This window comes from Leptonychotes weddellii, chromosome 4, assembly GCF_054177405.1.
Source record: "Leptonychotes weddellii isolate Sample4059 chromosome 4, ASM5417740v2, whole genome shotgun sequence".
In the NCBI taxonomy this organism is placed as follows: domain Eukaryota; kingdom Metazoa; phylum Chordata; class Mammalia; order Carnivora; family Phocidae; genus Leptonychotes; species Leptonychotes weddellii.
The window spans coordinates 5,679,863-5,695,588 of NC_138372.1; the positions used below are offsets into that span (position 1 = coordinate 5,679,863).

Consider the following 15,726-nt stretch of genomic DNA (forward strand, 5'->3'; position numbering starts at 1 on the left):
CATGTATCATAATGACCTCACTGATATGAGGAATTCTTAATCTCAGGAAACAAACTGAGGGCTGCTGGAGTGGTGGGGGGTGGGAGGGATGGGGTGACTGGGTGATAGACATTGTGGAGGGTATGTGCTATGGTGAGCGCTGTGAATTGTGCAAGACTGTTGAATCACAGACCTGTACCTCTGAAACAAATAATACATTGCATGTTTAAAAAAAAGAAGAAGATATTAGGAAGGGAAAAATGAAGGGGGGGAATTCGGAGGGGGAGACGAACCATGAGAGACTATGGACTCTGAGAAACAAACAGGGTTCTAGAGGGGAGGGGTGTGGGGGGATGGGTTAGCCTGGTGATGGGTATTAAAGAGGGCACGTTCTGCATGGAGCACTGGGTGTTATATGCAAACAATGAATCATGGAACACTACATCAAAAACTAATGATGTAATGTATGGTGATTAACATAACATAATAAAAAAAAATGTTTTCTAGCCAGTACAGAGAGCAAACTGGAAATCTGATGTCCATTGTCCAGCCTGAAATGTGAGGTATAAAATCCCCTGTAAGGAAGAAGCATAACCTCCCCTGAGTGCTGAGTGCTGCTAGAGTTAATTCTCAAATACAAACCTCAAAACTTTAGGTGTATTTTTGCACCATGGAATCGTGGTAATTAAAACACTACTTTTTAGCTTTTTATTGTTCCCAACAATATAAAAACACAGCCTAACAGGTGAGGCATTTTTCTTTGACATTTCCCTTCCCTCTACTAAATACAAAGTATTGTTAACATTCCCTCAATCAATCTGGTAATTGTACGTACAGTACCTATGTTTTACAATACCAGCACAAGAGGATGACAGGACAAGCATGAAAACTAAATACCACCTAATAAAAATAATAACAGCCTGCCTTAGAGCCTACAGTCATGCACAGCTTTACTAATGGAGCACAAATTACAATATTAATTAAAAGCTGAGAATAATGAAAAGTAACATGCTGAAATAATATTAAAAATCTATACTATAAACTCACTCCATTTCCCCTTTTTAAAAGGAACTTAAAGCCATAATCGACCCCCACAACATTTTTTTTTTTTACAGTATCTCTATTGATCAGTTGAGCCACTAACACACCATCTGTCAAGCATCAACATCTGCCCAGCACACAAAGAAAGCCAGAACAATGCCTACAGCCTTCAGAGGGAATATAAAACAACTCTATCTTTGCCTTTTACAGTTCAGTTTACACATTTTACTAATTATCACACTAGACATCACTGAAGAGGTGTTCCTTATAAAGGCAAATGAATAAGGAAATTTAGAAATATAAGTGAGAAAATAAATTTAGGGGTCAAATGAGTGAACAAATGTAGAATTTCTTTCATATGTAACATATAGTATGCTGCCTAATTAGTTTGAACACATATTTAATGGTGAAATAATGAAAAAGATTTAAAGGTACTGGATATTTAATACATTCATAATGATAAAGGTAGAAGTCTATCCATTTCCAGGCATTTTAAGCATTAACTTAAAAGAACCATGTAACTTAACTGCCCCCATCCATTTCTTGGTGCTTAAAAATCTATTAAAAAATTTATACTAACACAAACATATGAAGGAATAGAAAGCATATTTTTATTTTTGGTAGTGTCTGCGGCATTCAGACATCTTCAAAGCAAAACTCATGTACACAAGTATCTATTCTATAGTATTTAAATGTTTTACAAAAGGAAATCATTCTTATATACATACATTTTAAAGTAATTCAACAAACATAAACCCTGTTCCATCTTTAAATTCACAGACAATGTTTTTAATCTTGGAAAGTCTGGTTTTCTCAGCTGGTGAAGCTGTCAGAATAAATAGAAGGCAGCATCTGGAAAGATGACAAACACATGGGTCAACGTCAACTACAAGCCAATCCCTGTCAAGAGCGGAGCCAAATTCCTGCATTTCAATTTCAGTGATGCTCTCCAACTCAAATACCACCATGCCACTTCAAATCAAAATTGTTTCCTTTAAAAAAGAGCTTTTTACAAAACTGATAGAGTATAACAGATTAAACAACTCTTTCAGCAATTTCCTCAGCTACTACAAAGTGAGGCATCAATGTATAATTATAATAAAGGGAACATTTAACAATTAATTGAGCCAGAAAAAGTTAAACCTCCAGAGCTTAGGAGTTCAAACACTTGCTCACCAAGCATAAGGGCCGAGGATTTTAACATAACTGCAGGAAATCTCAGTCCAATTACACTCTAGGTAAATATAAATCTTGTTCCACTGTGACTGGGACCCTATTCGTCACAGTCCATCAGGCTGATTTTAGTATCCAGCTTGGAGATTCAAACAAAAGAACCCCCACCCCCTCTGTTGTCTCTCCCCCACGCTGTGGTGTTAATCCAGTTCTTCCAGGTTCCGTGCTGGACAAAGATCTCTGGAAGGCTGCTGGCTTGCTTTTATAACCAACCAACAAATAAGACTCCCAAAACATATCACACAACTGTGAGGTGATGAAGTCTCTGAAAATATTAATGATTTGTGCCAGTTTATAATGGTGACATAATTAACTGTTTTTTCCTCATTCAGTTTCTATGTAGAGGAGATGTACATACACTCAAAAAGAAAACAGAAATAAACATACAGGGCTTCAGAGTGGCATCATTTGGGATGGCAACTACTTCACAGGGAAATCTTCCCCACTGGCAAACTTCTTTTTTTAATAATCTTCTATACCCCATGTGGGGCTCGAACTTATGACCTCAAGATCAAGAGTTGCATGCTCTATCAACTGAGCCAGCCAGGCGTCCCATCCACTAGCAAACTTCTTGAGAAGAATTTATACTGAATTAATGGGGGAGGGTGGGATGGAGAGCCCCACGACTTTATTCATAAGGCATCTTTCTATGCCTCATAGCGTTTGATGGGAAGCAGGAAAAATTACAACTTAATGCCAACAAGTTTCAACAATACAAACAAGTAAAAATTATTTTTTTTTAAAGATTTTATTTTTATTATTTATTTGACAGAGAGACACAGCGAGAGAGGGAACACAAGCAGGGGGAGTGGGAGAGGGAGAAGCAGGCTCCCTGCAGAGCAGGGAGCCCAACGCGGGACTCAATCCCAGGACCCCGGGATCATGACCTGAGCCGAAGGCAGTCGCTTAACCGACTGAGCCACCCAGGCGCCCGTAAAAATTATTTTTAATTTAACTGGATAAATAAAGCAAATTACATTTTTAAAGGTAGCACAAAGCACTTAGTAAAGTAGTGAAAGAATTTTTATTTATTTATTTTTTTATTTGACAGAGAGAGAGAGAGAGAGCACAAGCAGGGGGAGCAGCAGGTAGAGGGAGAGGGAGAAGCAGGCTCCCCACTGAGCAGGGAGCCTGACCTGGGGCTTGATTCCAGGACCCCGGGATCATGACCTGAGCCGAAGGCAGACACTTAACTGACTGAGCCACCCAGGTGCCCCAGCAGTGAAAGGATTTTAAGGATTATTAGAACAGACAAAATTGGAGGTTGAGGCAGGCAACTCACAGAGCACAGATTGGCACCACGGCCTACAGGTCAAATCTGAACCACTGCCTGTTTTTGTAAGACCCACAAGTAAGGAATGGTTTTTACATATTTTAAGGGGGGGGATATTTCTTGACATGTGAAAGTAATACGAAATTCAAACGTCAGTGTCCACAGATAAAGTTTTATATCTTGTCTACTACTGCTCTCATGACACAAGGGCAAAACTGAGCTGGTACAACACAGACTCAATCGCCTACAGCAAAGCTGCAAATATTTACTATCTGGCCCTTTACAGAAAAAGTTTATTGAACACTGTTCTAGAATTGCTCACTAAATAAGTAAAGCAGCTCAAAGGATAATGTAAATTTTATACCATGGAAGACTACAATGTAAAAGGGCTTTCATTTGAAACTGTCACATTTGCTCAGGAACATTGTTTATAAAATGCTCAAGAATTTTTCTAGAGGGCGCCTAGGTGGCTCAGTTGGTTAAGCGACTGCCTTCGGCTCAGGTCATGGTCCCAGGGCCTGGGATCGAGCCCCGCATCGGGCTCCCTGCTCAGCGGGGAGTCTGCTTCTCCCGCTCCCGCTCCCCCCTCTTGTGCTCTTTCTCTCTTTCACTCTCTCTCTCAAATAAATAAAATCTTTAAAAAAAAAAAAAAAAAAAGAATTTTTCTAGAGGTTAGTATCAAGTACACTAGCCTAAAACATACAAAATAAACCTTTTAGCCAACGTCTTTATAAGGACAGTAGAGTGCCTCTAATATCATGACTCCACGTTCCTCAAATCATCTGTGAATCTAGAGATGGCAAAAGTTCCCTCCCATGATCGCCCCCAAGAAAAACACTGTCAACTGATCAGAGCACTCCTTCCAAATGTACTACATTCAGCCTCAATCACCTGGAAAAGGAGATGAAATCTGTTTGCCATCTAATTTAGACGATCTATTTTTCTCATCTGGTTTGGTCTTCTTTACTGTTCATTCTTCCGTTATCATTGCTCTTGTACCATCTTGTGTTAAAACCATGTTCAGAACTTGAGAGGATAACCGTGAAATGAAAGTACAACAGGTAAGCTTGCTCTCTGTTATCTGAGAACCGGCCATTAACAAGCCAAGCTACATACCATCAATTTATATATATTTTTAAGATTTTATTTATTTGTCAGACAGAGAGAGCATGCACACAAGCAGGGGTGTGGCAGGCAGAGGGAGGAGCAGGGAGGCAGACGCGGGACTCAATCCCAGGACTCTGGGATCATGACCTGAGCAGAAGGCAGCTGCTTATTGGACTGAGCCACTCAGGCACCCCTACATAGCATCAATTTTAAAAAATAAATAAATAAATTAGTGGGCTTCTAAGTCTTTTTATCAACATGTTGAGTACAAAGGACTCTTGATAAACCCTGCACCCCACATTTTTTTTTAACTTCATATAATGTTTTAATAAATTAGCTAGACAGATGCAGGCTCTACTGTGACCAAAAAAAAAAGAGAGAGAGAGAAAGAGAGACAGCTTTCTATGTTCAACATGATATACTCCAGAAAGGGTCTCAAGAAGTAATAACTAAACTTGGTGACCAATACGACCAAAACAAAAGCTCTCTATCAACTATGCCAAACTCAAACCATAGCTAGAGATAAGTCCAATTCAGATTCAGACACATAAATACACATAACCAGGAATGTACCATGAATGACCCACCAGAATGAGATCCTGAATAGCCAGAGCCTATGACCAACAGGAGCCACAATAACACTGGCAGAGGTATTTGAGAGCAATGTCTGCTCTCAAAAACTTTAGCCAGGAATTCCATGGGTTTTCCAAACTTTATTGAGATATTTTTTGAGTATTTGCGCTGGCAAAGCAGCTTCCTAAGAAAAATTTTGTATGAGCCTCCTCCTGTGTCACTGAATAACTTCATAATAGGTCACTAGTCAGGCAACACAGTGAAAGCTAGTGAGCATTCCACCAAACATTTTAAATATCTAAAGGATTACATAGGGCTAAGAAAATGAAAGAACACAAAATCCTAACAGGGTCAAAGATTTTCATCTTTGGAATCACATGCATCTTAGGATCTCCATCATATTCAACAGTCTTCAGAGGCAAACTTGAAATGAATGTTTTAAAAAGGTGGGGGGAGGGGAGCAGGCAGTCAAGCTTAAGTGAGTTGCAGACTCTTGTGGCTAGCCAAAGAATAGATACCGCAAGGTGAGAAGCCATCTCCTTTTGGAGTTCTGAAGACAGAAACTTAGTGACTATAAATTTCTTCCTTTAGTAGGTGTACATATCTGGAAAAATTGAAAGACTGAAAAACCTGTGATTAAAAATGAAGCAACCCAAATTAACTGGGGTGGGAATTACCTCCTTAAATTGATATGCACCCTTTATCCCTGCAAAGATTTAGAATTAAGAAAGATTTAAGAGAATCAATACTATATTAACATTTTCTGGGTTAATAAAGAAAATAAGAATATATGTGATATTTTTATTCTCTTTATAGTTAGAATTTGGCTTATTAACAACAGACCTGTAATTCCAATTTTGAAAAGTTAACACTTACCTAGGACTTTATTATCGGCCTGGCCCTTTCTAAAGAAGCCCTGCGTGTCTGTGTGTTCACTCACTTAATCCCCATCAGAGCTCTTAGGGTGGGAACCCTAGATCCCCATTTTGCCAATAAAGAAACAAAAGCACAGAGGTTTGTTCCTTGTCACCTCCAACCATCCTCAGTGGCTGAACTAGCTGGACTGCGCTGGACTGTCTCTTTGTGTGAAATGGATTCAAACATGCAGTCAGGATCGAAACCTAAATGAACTTATGCCCAGCACTGAAATATCTAAGACACTTTTTTAGGTTCACTTCATTGATAGGTCTAATTCACTTCAAAGAAGAATTAAGTACTTAAGAAGGTTTATGTTAATAGATCCCTTAACAATAGAAATCAAATATTAAATTATTTAATAAACAAGTCTAAATGCTGAAGATATTAACTACTTTATCAAAAAGACCAATTATAATTCAAAAAAGCCTCAAAAGTGATTTTTAAAATTTATTTAACTTACAAAAGGGTTAAGGTAAGTAAACTGAACTTTTTTAAGGTAGAGCTGTCCTTTAATTTATAACTTTAACAAACTGAATACTGAAGTCAACTTTTTTGTATGCATATTTGTGTGTGTGTGCGCGCGCACACGCAGTCTTTTCTACACATAAATATCAGCCTTAAAAGACCCTTCCCAAGAAAGTTCTTAGATTAACTGCTCTGTACATGTGTTTACTGCCCAACTCCTATAGGAGACAATGCTGTTCAAGAGAGTCTGCCCAAGAAACACAGGGTGAACCCTCAAGTGTAGTCACTACCCCTGCCTATGCCTGTTAAGTATTTGGGGAACGAATGATGAAGTGCCTAGAATATGGGATCCAGAAAACAGAGATGAACAGATTGCCAGAAAGCTACCTTCCTAAATTTGATGATTCATTGCTCGTAAAAATGGCTTCAAAGAATTACCATTTAACATGTTCTTGCCATTATCAAGGGTGATTTTTAAATGGCCACATATGAAATATTCCTGCTTCTTTTGGAGTACACAGTTTTACAGAACATTCTAATTCAGTGTTTCTCATGTAGATAATAACTTCTACTATAATATTATGTATTATGTTGCAGTTCTGCAGAAAATGCTCCTAAAAATAAAAGGGCTTATATAAAATACAGGGAAAGGGGCAGATTCCTCAAAACCTATGCAGCTCAGAAATCAGATTACTACATTTCCTCCAATCAATAATTATACCTCAAGAAAGAAGACATCCCAGGCAGGCACCCCAGAGTGGCTGAAGGCTGCTGTAGGAAATATTTAAAATACATAAAGGGGCACCTGGGTAGCTCAGTTAAGCATCGACTCTTGGTTTCAGCTCAGGTCATAATCCGAGGGTTGTGAGATGGAGCCCCACACTGGGCTCCACACTGGGCTCCAGAGCCTGCTTAAGATTCTCTCTCTCCCTCTCCCTCTGCCCCAACCCTCTTCCTCTCTTAAAAACAAAAACAACAGATTCTGGCTTGAAGGCACCAAAACAATACAGATTAACATGAGGCTTTTGTGAAGGTGAGCACAGCAGACAAGGCAACCTGCCAGGGTCAGAGCGGGTAAGGTGGGGTGCACCTCCCTGGGGAGAGATCCCTAGGGTGCAGGTGCTCATTATTTCACTTCATTTTAAATAGAGATGAAAGGGCTCGTACCAGTGCAACAGTCTAATTAAAGTTTAAATTCTCACCTACTTTCTCCTTTTCTGCTAAAATATAATCCTACATTATACTGTGTAATTAATTACATGTTATAATCTATGCCCCTCTAATCACACTCCTCTTGCCTAGAAATAGGTGCATATGAGCCAGCCATCAACATCATTCCTCTATTTACTTATCACATACACAGCAAAACCCACTATATAAATATCCATATGTTGTTACAAGTTCTCACTGAAGCGAGTGCTACAGTGAGAGTCTCCTGATGAAGTGGCACATTGAAGAGGTGCCCTTTTTCTGGCTGCCTCTCATCTATTTCCCCTACCGAAAAGCTCCCTCATTTCACTGTGGGGAATTACTTTAAGCCCTACGATGTGCAGTTTTAGGGGGAGCAACAAATCGACGTTTCTGTCTTTTTTTATCCAAGACACAGACATGCAATTCAAGCTTGACCGACTGAATTTACTCTTCCGGGAATGTGCCTCCAACTGAGTGACAGCAAGAAAAGGAAAATGCTTAAGGGCACGGATTCCAGTGGTGGCACCCAGGAAGAATGATCAGGAGTTCCCACTGACCAAAAATAAGAACTGCCCTCCTTCCAGGGAGGCTTCCACCCAATCTGTGAGTTACCCTACCAACTAATTATGTGTGTGTGTGTGTGTGTGTGTGTGTGTCTTTGATGTGACCAATGTTCTCCAGCTTTGCGTTCAAAAAACTTTAATAAAGACAATATGCTCACTTATATTAAATCACAAGAACTATGTATTTCTCTTTCAGTTGCTGAGTTAAGGGTTCAAACTGAGTAATCAACATTAGCCTAAATATTCTGGAACAACTTACCTCTCCTGGCTCAGCTTACTTCCCATAATTGTTATGCATTTACCTTTTTAACAATCATTCTCTGTGTGTGTGTGTGTGTGTGTGTGTGTGTGTGTGTGTGTGTGTATGACAGAATATTTCCAAAAGCAGGCAAGATGTTAACTAATTTTAGGCGCAGGGGGAAAAAAAAAACAAAGAAAAATAGCAACTAATGCTATCATTTGCATTTTCCAAGAAATAGGCCTCTTTCCAAAGGTGTGTTTTGGGCATTATCTCAGTATTTTATGCAAACGCGCATCCATTCTTGGCTTTAACAGTTCTGTCACAGTCCCATGCCATCTTACAAACTAGCTGTGTGACACTGGCTTCTGTGTCTTCCTCTCCTTATTGTGTAACAAGGAAACAATGACTTTTTAAAGGACTAGCAACAACGCATGTAAAGTAAGCCCAGTACTGGAAACAGCAGATGCTTTAAACGTGGTGGTTAGTTATTATCCATGCTTACAGCTTCCTCACTCCCTCATGTGTCTCCTTCCACCCAAGTTCACAGTTCCCTCTGCAATCAAGCACTTTACAAGATCCAAATCATTCCCAACTGACTAGCCGACTGCTCTGTTCCTCCTGAACCTTATGTGCTTTATTTCACATCAAAATCTCAAGCCATGAAAGCGTATCTTCCTTCCCCACCTTTCTCTCTTTTTTTTTTTTGGTTTCTGGAGCTGCCTAAATTCTAGTCTGCCATAAATGAGTGACAGGTGTGCTGGAATGCTGGCCTCTCAGTCCTCAAGGCAATGCGCTCATTTTCTATTTGTACATTAACTCTAGACCAGGAAGCACTGGTCTAGATCAATGATTCTCAAACTTTAATGTGTATTTAAATCACCTGGGAATCTTATGAAAACAAAAACTCTGATTCAGCATATCTGATGTGGAACCTGAGATTTTGCATTTCTAACCAACTCTCATGGGATGCCAATCTCTGGCCAACACTTGGAGCACCAAGTATCTAGAGCACATGTTTCACTATACTTAATGACCCTTCCCTTATGAAATCAAAAAAGATATAATTAATTAGTCTCAAAATTTCCTTCACTCGTCATTTTTTTGTTACAGTAACTTTAGAACAGTTTCTTTTGTTCCTTCTATCCTCATAAAGCAATAACTCTTACTGTGCTAAAAAATTCTTTCACATACAAAGAAGTTGCTAACATCCTAATATGCCCTAAAAGGCAATCACTTCTTGGGGCTCAGAAAAAGATTAAATAAAAATTCAACAGAAACAAGAAAAAGATGGGACACCTGGGTAGCTCAGTTAAGCGGTCTGCCTTCGGCTCAGATCATGATCCCAGGGGCCTAGGATCAAGTCTCACATTGGGCTCCTTGCTCAGCGGGGAGCCTGCTTCTCCCTCTGCCTGCCACTCCCCCTGCTTATGCGCTCGCTCACTCTTTCTCTGACAAATAAATAAAATCTTAAGAAAAAAAAAAACAGGAAAAAAATTAATGTATCTACAACTAAAAGCACACTAGAATGTGATTAAAAACAAGAAATAAATTTTCACAACTGTTCTAAGGACACATAACTAAGAAAGCTGACGTGCTCACTCAAACCTGAGTCTACCTAGCAACAAAGCTCTTCCCACCTCTCATGGACTGAATTGTATCCCCCAAAATTCAGATGTGACGTCCTAACCCCAATACCTCAGAATGTGACCTTACAAGAAGAAAAAAGGATCACTGGAGACGTGAGAGTTACAATGAGGTGGACTCTCACGCCATAGGTAGCAGGGTGATGGCCCTAATCCACCATGATCGGTATCCTTATGCAAAGGAGAAATTTGGGCAGACACAGAGACAGGCACAAATGGAGACTGCCATATGAAGACTGCAGATATGCTAGCATAAGTCAAGGAAATACCAGAAGCTCAGAGAGACCTGAAGAAACAAATCTTTCCTCTTGCCTTCAGAAGGACCATGACCCTGTTGACTCCTTCCTCTTGAAGCTCTAGCCTCAAAACTATGAGACAATCTATTTCTGTTGTGGTACATTTTTATGGCAGCCCTAGCAAAGGCATACACTGCCTCACTGCGCTTCCTCCTCCCAAATAAAAGGTCTAAGATGATTATGCAGACATGCAATCAGAGCAGAGTCTAGAATGCCAATAAAGATCTTGGGCTTGATCTTACTGCCAACAAAGGATCCACTGAAAGGCATTAAGCAGGTTAATATCAGGTTCATTGAGTGCAAACAAACTTGTAACATGTCAAACCATTCAAGCTGGGCCTAAACATTCTTTTATCCAGAATTTATGTTTCTTATTACACAAAACATATTCTTGCAATCATCAGAAAAACTTGGTGCCTCAACCCAAAATAAGAATGCCACAAGACACCTTCATTTGCGTGTCACATCTACCTAAAACTCTTCTACAAGTACAAGAGACATACATAAAAAGTTACAGATCAAATGCAGTTTTATTTTCTACAAAAATTCATGTACTGGAACACCAAGTGGCAGCATTTTATTTTGCTTTATTTTCGCTTTTATTTCATGTTTGTCTTAGCGACTGCCATAGATAAGCTTTCAATTATTCGGAGCATCAAGATTTTGAAACCAAAGTCAGGTTCTTACCAGGTCTGAGCACAACCCTCAATGAACAATCAGTAACTAAATGTTAAGACATGCCATTTGCTAAAACAATGGGGCCTCCCTGCCCTCTTTAACTAGGAACTTGAATCAAAGGGAAATTATCCACTGGGAAAATAGCTTCATGTTTTGACTTTTTAAGTAAAGTTTTCACTGATGATAAAGTCCCACAGTGCAAATAAACCCGTAACTGGCAGTGCCACCATGAAAGGAACCTGACCGGGCCCTGAAGGTGCTCTCCGTGCCTCGCTCCAGACACTAGGGCCCGTCAGCCTAACTACCACCTGACTTCAAAACACCAAAGACTGGCCTGGAATCACACAGTATTAGACTTTTTTGTGTCTGCTCAACATTATGCTTGATTAATAGTCTACTTTTAACTTCAGTAGTTGTTTAAAAATATGTACGTTCCATTCTCATTAAACCAGATTCCCAGGTTTTATTTTGTTTAGTTTGGATTTTTTTCCAGCTCAAATTCCACTTGCATCAAAGGAAATTAACACCTCAATGTTCAATGTATACTCAGTTCTAGTTTCTAGGCCTTTTTTTCAGATCAAGTCCCCAATTCCTAATAAAGGGGGAAATTCTGCAAGTAAAAGGAGAAAATGTTTTATTTCACCTAAGATTTCATAAACCACAAACTTAAAATTCTTTGTCTACTATATAAAATTTATCTTCATGAAAAATAACAAACTTTTTCGTAAAGGTAGAAGGAACACAGATGTAACAAACTTGAAAATCCTGAATCTTGATTTTTTTCCCCCCTTCTCATGTATGATGAAGATTTCTGTTCTTCTAGGAATATATCTAGGGTAAATGGGAAAGTCAAACAGATGTAGCAGTGGATATGACAAAATACAAGAAATACAGAACCAACTTAACAGGCATTTTTTTAAGAACATGTTTCCTTATCAAAATAGCAAGCAAACTGACATGCCATAATGAAAAGGTATCTCTCAATAATTTGAATTTAATTTTTTTACTGTTTTACCTGATCAGGAATAAAAAAAACCCATAGTATCTAACTGAAAATAGTGAATACACTATTAGTAAGAATGTAAATGGGTACAGCTACTCACTATGGAAAATAGTTTCGAGGTTCCTCAAAAAACTAAAAACAGAACCACCATACAATCCAGCAATTCCACTTCTGGGTATTTAGCTGAAGGAATGACTATCTAGAAGAGATATCCACACCCTTATGTTCACTGCAGTATTATTCACAACCTAAGATGAATAGATACAGAAAACATGGTATATAGATACATATTATCCGGCCATAAAAAAGGGGCGGGGGAGAGGGGGATCCTGACAACTGGATGAACCCTGAAGGCATCACACTAAGTCAAACAGACAAAAAAAGACAAATACTGCACAGTGTCACTTATATGACACCTAACTCACTGAAACAGAGAAGAGATTAGTGGTTGCCACGGGGAGGGGGTGGGTGGTGGAGGGGAATGGAGGGCATGGGTGGAGGTGGTCAAAGGATACAAACCTCCACTTATAAGATGAAAAAGTTCTGGGGATATTAAGTACACCACGGTGACTACAGTTAACAATACTGCATTGTATGTCTGAAAGTTGTTAAGAGAGTAAATTCTAAAAGTTCTACACACACACACACACACACACACTAGTACCTATGGGTGGTGATGGATGTGTTAACTAGCCTTATTTGTTGCGGTAATCATTTTGCAATATATACATATTTAAAATCACTACATTGTACATCTTGAAAAACATTAGATGTCAATTATATCTCAGTAAAGCTGGGGGGGTGGTGGGAGAGAGAGAAAATAGTGGAAAGAAATTAATATGCCGGGTGCCTGGGTGGCTCAGTCGTTAAGCATCTGCCTTCGGCTCAGGTCATGATCCCAGAGTCCTGGGATGGAGTCCCACATCGGGCTCCCTGCTCTGCGGGAAGCCTGCTTCTCCCTGTCCCACTCCCCCTGCTTGTGTTCCTGCTCTCGCTGTGTCTCTCTCTGTCAAAATAATAAATAAAATCTTAAAAAAAAAAAGAAATTAATATGCCACCCACAGCAAACTTTAGAAATCAATATCCTATGCTAAAGAAGCCCATAAGGGAAATCTGGCTGCACACAGCTGTGTAATAAATCAATTTGTTACCGTGACAGTCATCTCAAAAGTAGAGTAACAGTTGAGAGATAACAAAGAAGTTAGATTAGACATGGGGGCATATATAATAGAGTCCCACAAGGTTTTTGTTTTGATTTTTATAACAAGTCTGTTAAATCATTCATTGGCAAATAAATGATTCAAGATAGACTTCCATATTCTAATTTATTCCATTATTCATCCATCCATTCCATTATTCTAACTTTGACATCATTAATCAGTCAATAAATGTTTGAAAAGTTTTCAAAAATTTATTTATTCAACAAATATTTAAAAATACACACTACATGTACATTACTGTCATAGGTGCCAGCAATTCAATGATAAGCAAAAAACAGACTTTCTGCCTTTATGGAGGAGAGAGACAGATATTAATCCTGAAATGAGAAATTAAAAGAAAATTATTAGTTGTAAGTTCTACAAGAAAAGATACGTAATGCTACGACAGTGTTTATTAAGGAAATCTGTGTAACCTGGGAGAGGAAAGGCAGTAACACTGAAAGGGGAAGACTGAAAAAAGGACAGGAATTAAGTAAGTCTGTCTGTGTGTATATGGGGGAGGGGTTCACTAGCCTGAGGCAACAGCAAGTTGCAAGTGCAAATGGCCTGAGGCAGGAGGTAACAGGGGCAAAAAGTAACTGCAAGTCCATCATGCTGAGCTCCTGAGGACAAAATAAAAAATAACTCCAGAGATGAGGAGCAGGGGCAAAAAAGAGCTAGTTGTGACCATGCACGAGAGTAAACTTTAGCTAGTGACAAATTGTAAATAATATCCATTTTCTCAATAAAATCTCATTCTTCTCAGACCAAATAATCTGAAGAACACTGAGAGGTCAAGGTCAGTCCCCTTACCAAAGAGTCACACATCCACTGGACCTGGCAATGTGCAAACCCCAGGCCACAACACTGTCACCCACCCGAGTACAAGGGGCACCTCACACAAAGTGGTTATGCTCTGAGTGTCACAGAAAACTTTCACATCACTTTTGGTTTTCATAGATTCTTTACAACATATTTAGCTTCAGGAGAGAGCATATCTTTTTCATATTTCACAAAGGTCCTCAGATTTACGAAACAATGCCTGCCTTCATAAATTACTCAGTTCAACTCCAAAACACTTCAAGAACTCACTGTAAGTAAGCCCTGAGTGACGCCCCTTCACATACTCTTCCACACATCAAGCAGAGGAAGGGCTTCTACTATCCACTAGAAGGTGCAAGATCAATGTGCAATGGCTCCCAAACCCGTTCCCTCAAAACTGGTTTCTCTTAGGGAGATAACCAGCAGAAACAGGGCACCACAATCCCATAAATGGGGAAAAGAGCAGATTTGGTGGGTTTTTTTTTTTTAACGTTATAAAGGTTACCTGAAGAGCAGCACTTCTCAGGGTCATTAACTATGAATCTCTTATGACAGGGACAGTATGTACAGCACTTCCCACACGTGTTTGACTACAAATATTTGAAGAAAGTATCGCCACTGACACAGGAGTAACATTCCCTTGAGAAGGGCGGGCATTCGGTACTGCACAAGGCAGTAGGCCTTTTGACGATGATCCAGACGATCACATTACCAAACTGAATTGTTATGTATCATGAGAAAAGGATAACAAGTAAGATCTTTCCTTATTTTTAAGTTATGATACTATATAATCTCTATCTAAAGAAGTTAACACATTCTGTTCCTTTCCCACGATTTAGAACTGAATAGGTCGATAGCATGTAATGTGTGGTAACTCTGTAATGAGATATTCTTCAGTGGCTCAGATACTCTTACTGTCCAATATCTAAGTCTTTTAAATCTTAGACACTGACGATATTGTGACCCACACATTACTAGATCTCTACCGCAGAGCTCTAACTTGCCTAAAACCTAACGCTATACTTTTATGTCACGTATCTCCTCAGTTAATCATCAATAAATTGTAGCTGTGACTACAAGTTTATCTATGTAAGTCCTAATACTGTTTATCTTTTGAAATTCAAAACAAATTCCTATACAGGGGAAAAAAAACTCTGGTACTTTACACAAAGTTCAGAAAAGTTACAGTACTCCTCAGTAAAACAATTGTACAGGTTAACGATGTAATGTAATTTCTCTAACCTCCCTTTCCTGGAAGAACACCAAACTGGGAGGCTTTTAATCTCTTAATTACACCTCATGAAATTCATGTCACTTCTCAGCATTATAAGTAATTCAAACAAAACGACTTTAGCTAGTTTTACTGACTTCCTGAAGAAAAATACCTTAACACACACAACACATGACATGAAAAAAGAAAAGTTCTGTGGGGTGCCTGGGTGGCTCAGTTGGTTGAGCCTCTGACTTGTGATTTCAGTTGGGGTCACGATCTCACAGGTCG

General features: G+C 39.1%; 1 protein-coding gene across 7 annotated transcripts in view; it reads right to left on the bottom strand.

Moving 5' to 3' along the window:
* Nucleotides 1-15,726, bottom strand: part of RERE (arginine-glutamic acid dipeptide repeats) — a 414,521-nt gene that overhangs the window by 247,542 nt on the left and 151,253 nt on the right. The gene's annotated exons all lie outside the window — the stretch shown is intronic.